The 5,220-nt window shown below is 34.2% G+C and overlaps 1 long non-coding RNA gene across 1 annotated transcript; it reads right to left on the bottom strand.

Annotated features, from left to right (window-relative positions):
* Window positions 1-533: 533 nt before the first annotated feature.
* LOC131524010 (uncharacterized) lies at window positions 534-2,217 on the bottom strand. Its single transcript, XR_009266903.1, has 3 exons — window positions 2,145-2,217; window positions 787-856; window positions 534-664 (listed from the first exon to the last, which is right to left on the bottom strand). It is a non-coding gene; the product is annotated as an uncharacterized LOC131524010 (long non-coding RNA).
* Window positions 2,218-5,220: the final 3,003 nt, after the last annotated feature.

Here is a 5,220-nt window from a genome sequence, read left to right on the forward strand (position 1 = left end):
AAGGCTTTTACTGGTAAAAATAAAAATGTCAGTCTTTCAACAGTTAAAATCTTATCATAAAAATAACATAGCATCACAAAATAACTACAACTAACTGTTATATAAAAAAAAAAAAAAAAAGCCATATTCTGAGTAGAACATTTACTTTCTGTTTGAGCTTATGTTATATTAAATTTAGAATATTCCTGCAAAAGACAATTTAATAAATACATACTGAAAGTCCATCAACTTTCTGAGATGAGCACACATGAGGGTTGTCCCTCTTCTCTGAGACCTTTCCACTTGTTTTGCCTCTATGTATCCGTCTTGTATCCAGTAAGTGTTGTGTTTCCAACAAAACATCTGCACATAAAACAAGCAGAAGCTTTAGAATAAATTTCAGTATTGAACGAAACTAGCTCAATAAAATAAATGTAAAATGCCACTTATACAATACAATCAGCATTTACCAGTACTTAAACTAAATAAGTAACCTTTTTCACAAATGAAATTACTCAAGTAAAACATGTTACCTTTGAAATTAATTCAAGTGTGCAAAAGACGCCTGCTCCCGGGATGCCAGGCTGAAGTTGTAATAAGACTGAAAATCCAGCCGCAAAGTTGAGGTATGAATTCACAACCATGTGACCCTCGAATAGGCCTAGTCAAAAGCCACTGGGTGCACCTGAAATGAATAAATAGAAGCAATAATGTAACTTACAATACAGCATTTAAATATAAAATGTAATCTAAAATGCAAGTTTATCAAATTGCTTACAACAGAATTAATAAGAATTAATACATTACCTAATATAATCAGCTTCAGAGAGTCTTGAAGCATCAAACATTTCTCCACATCAGCTGCTATTCTTTGCACCTACAAGAAATAATGAAAATTATCTTGTGATTTAAAAAAAAAAACATGCATTTACATAAATGAGACCAAAATGAACACCCAAAAATGCATATATTTTAAAATAAACTTTTACATTTGATTAATAAATTCAATTATAACAATACATTGTAGAACTGTACCACCAATCAAATTAAATAATTTATAATGCAAAATTACAACTGTGTTATGACATTAATGTTTTACATTAATTTTTGAAATTACAAATAAGAAATGTTGTAAAAATGCAATGATACTTTTTAAACGTGAAACTAAACCACCATTAGGTGGCAGCAAATAACTTAATGAGTGAGTCAGTTGAGTCATTCATTGAACCGATTCGTTCAGAATGCTGATTCATTCAGCAAAAACACCGCTGAGTTTTGCTTTGATCTTTGTTTGGAACTATTTTCGATGGTGAAATAGAACAACAGTCAATATTGTGTATAAAAAGTAAGTAACTTAATGTTAACTAATTGTTTATTGAACTACGTAACATTTGCAATCGTGATAATCAGCAACAGATCACTTGTTATGCTACTTAATAATATTAACATAACATTAGATGTTATAAATAAACTCAACAGCTTGAACATTTACCTCATGTTTCTTCCGTGAGTTTATGTGTGCTGTTAAGGTTATTTTTTTTATGTTGAATGTAATAAAATCAGAATCAGTCTTGCATTTCGATGCTTCCATAGTTATTTTTTTTTTCAATCAAGCTTTAATCAGGCTATCTTGTCCAATCGGGCATGTAACGTTAAATATGTCTTTCACTACAAAATTGTCCCGGACAAGCTTTAATGTCGAGTACAACTACAGTGGCAATAGACACAATTTCTCATTTACATGTAGTTTCTAATTATAGTAAGATGTCATGTCAATATGGGACAGTTGAAAACATATAAACAAATCAAATCTCACATATTTTGCTTTTCGTCAGTTATTTCGACAGATAGTAGAACATTACTATGACAATCGTTCACACTGGGCATTAGGTTAAAAGTTGGGTAAACACTACTTTAAATGCTCTCAATAAGAAAATTAATCTACCAAAATGAGAAAAATGCAGCATTCAGCCTAATTATGCTATAATAGCAACTTCCAGTTTACTGCACATAAATTACCAAGGCCACTTGGTCTAAATGTCGTGATAGCAGGCTATTGCACATGATATCGCTTATACATTAACTTAAATAAATATAAAAGGATATATTTATTTTTTGTCATAGTTAAAAGGATATATTTCTTAAGTAAAATTAAGTGAATTTACCAGGAATTATGAATAAAGCCTCTAATCTTCAATCGTTCTGGCACTGCTCCAGTCGCTGGATTTCAGATTTGAATGATGCGCGCGCAATCCCATAATGCCACACTACAGTAAAGTAGTGTAAAAAGCAGGAGCTACAGTGACAACACCTGCTTCTTGTAAATTAATTACAGTTGACATGGAAATATACTGTTAACAACTGTAAAAACATATTTGACCCATAATGCATTGCGAATTACAGCTACATCTTGTAAAATGTTTAAACAGTAAAATTCTGTAAAATTTTGCTGTAGAAACTACAACAATTTTTTACAGTGTGGCGGTTATGCACTTATAAGTCTGCAATCCGCCGTAAAGCAAGAAGAAGAAGAAGACGCGTCACACGCCGGCTGTTGTCAGAACAGTTGGACATTGCGGTGAATCAGAGGTTAAAAAAATGATATAAATACTGTTCAGTTTCTTGCACAGACCAATCGTTTTGTGTCTAAAGACCTCAATGTATCGTCACGAGCCGCAGGGTTTAATTTGGTTTTGTCTGTATATGTTTTTTGACTCTCAAAGCCGTGGATCCCATTGACTGACATTATATGACTGACAGACTGCAAAGGTTTGAGTTAAAAAGCTCCGTTTGTGTTCTACTGAAGAAACAAAGTCACTTACATCTTGGATGCCCTGGGCGTAAGCAGATAAACATCAACATTTTTTGGGTGAACTATCCCTTTAAGTGAAATGGCCAGTGTTTAGCAATAAAAGCATGTTCAATTTGATCTAAAACAGATGTTTGTGAATATGGCAGCATACACTATTGTATGTTTGTATAGGAAATGTCTGACAGTGTTAACAAAAGCAAATATCAGATAAATCACATTTGCTGAAGCAACCGTGCCATTTTATCTTGCTTATACATGACTTTGAGCTTTTTTAGCGTGACTCGTGTTTCACAGAACTCGTACGCGAGTGCTTCACATCACAAGCACAATGCTGTAACGGGTGTGCCAACAAGCAAATTTACTACAACAACAACAACAAAAAACATATGGAGCTGGTTATGTGATGCAAACATCAAAATCTATTAGTTTACAAATCAGGCACTGTGGTAAAAGTGTTTTGAGCTCATAACATAGTATTGTGTGTGGAACTGTACAAAATAAGTGTGCAATCATAATTTGTGTGAAAAGGAGTTAAAGTTATTGGTGTTAATTTACATTTACATTTATTCATTTTGCAGACACTTTTATCCAAAGTGACTTACAATTGGGGAATACATCAAGCGATTCATCTTAAAGAGGTAAATAGATACAGGAAGTGCTCATAATACCAAATTGCAGGCATTGTTCAAAAAAGTACAGTGGGAAACTGCAGTGAATTGCCCTGTATAGTATGTTTTTTTTCCATTGAGCCTAAGTTGTCTTTTTTATGTAACATCTCACTGGTGCATTCAATCTGCAGTGCCATATCTCAACAAAATATGTGACAAAATCCTGACAATCAGCCAGCATTAAGATGTCTAAATGAGCTCTAACCATCATTTTTTTTAAAGCTGCTTAATATCAATCAGAGTTTGTTAGAATTTATGTTGAAATGACATGTTCAATTGAGCTTTTCAAACTTTCCCAAAATGCTTTCCAGGTGGTTGATTTTTTGAGCTATTGGGTGCCGTCCACATCACCAAGGACTGTCTATTGACTCAACACTTCAACGTTCTGACAGGCATGAAGGCCGCGGCTAAGTGATAGATGACGCTAACAGATTACCAGAGCTCCCAAAACAAGCTATCAGAGACAGCCAGGAGGCCGCACACCCAAATCTATCCCACGGTTTTGATCCAAAATTTCAGTCCAGCTTAAAATCCCATCAATGTCTGTGACTACAGAGGTTGCAGAAGTTAAATGGATTTGTTAAAGGGCAAGAAAGAGAGAAACACATAAGAGAAGCAATTCCGAAAGATGTTTCCAGATATAGATCCTTTCTCAACTCGCGAGGAGCAATCAATTAAGTTAACGTAAAAGCCTTAGATGGTACAGTATGTGTCTTGTTTGGAGTCCGGATATTGAACGAGGTGAGGCTGTATGGCTTTTAAGATATGCCATCCTTGATCAGAGGGTGAAACGGTGATGCAGGACAGATTCATTTGTTAAGTCGAGATTTTCGTTTCTTAGCTTTCCACCGAAGGACAGAGAGTCTACGTAATTCGTTTTGTAAGCCATTACAATTAGTTTTTCAAAGTAGTTTGACCAGCTGATGGATTTAAACCTGTCAGTATGTTATTTGTACCCATATAATAGTCACCTCATTAAATTATAGCCATCAATATCTGACAAATTGACATATTGAATCTATTTTCCACAATTTGATTTAGATTAAATAGGATTAAATGACTCTCTTCAATAATGGATAATGAAAACATGCCATTACTACTTTAGCCAAGAAGCTAATCCTTATTATCAAATATGAAAAAGGAAGCCAAAAGGGCTTTTCACACTACACTTAACTCAGGTTAAAGGCCTGTTTTGAACACCTGGGTTATAAAACCCTGCAGCAAAGTAAAGTTTAACAATTGAATTGCACTGTCAAACATATACAACATTAAACAGTGTGATGCCAGAATCTTATAGCCAGTTGTTTAGCAACAGAATACCAATCAAAAACTGTCCCAGCTCTAACCTCATTGAATATTCATGGACATCATACATTCACAAACACTTTCACACTATAAGATTAGTCTCAGCTTCTGAGCAAAAGAATTAAAAATGTCAGGCAGTGATGACATGAGGAGGATGAGGAGACCATGTTATTATTTCGGTATGTTTCAGAAGATTTAAGACTACCAGAGCAGATCTACGTGGCACCAGATGGACAAGCACTCAAACAGGTTGCATGATTGTTGCATGTTCATGAATATGCAAATAAGAATGATAATTCAGGGTTTACAATGTGAAATCTTGAAAATGAAATATGAACACTGTGAAATGTTAAATAAGGTAACTCACACTTGGTGTTAAGAATGGTTAAGGATTAAGTTGCCAGCCAGTGCCAGCATTTTTTATCATATTCACAAATATTTAATGACCCCCAGAAT

The sequence above is a fragment of the Onychostoma macrolepis genome, chromosome 18 (genome assembly GCF_012432095.1).
Source record: "Onychostoma macrolepis isolate SWU-2019 chromosome 18, ASM1243209v1, whole genome shotgun sequence".
NCBI lineage: Eukaryota > Metazoa > Chordata > Actinopteri > Cypriniformes > Cyprinidae > Onychostoma > Onychostoma macrolepis.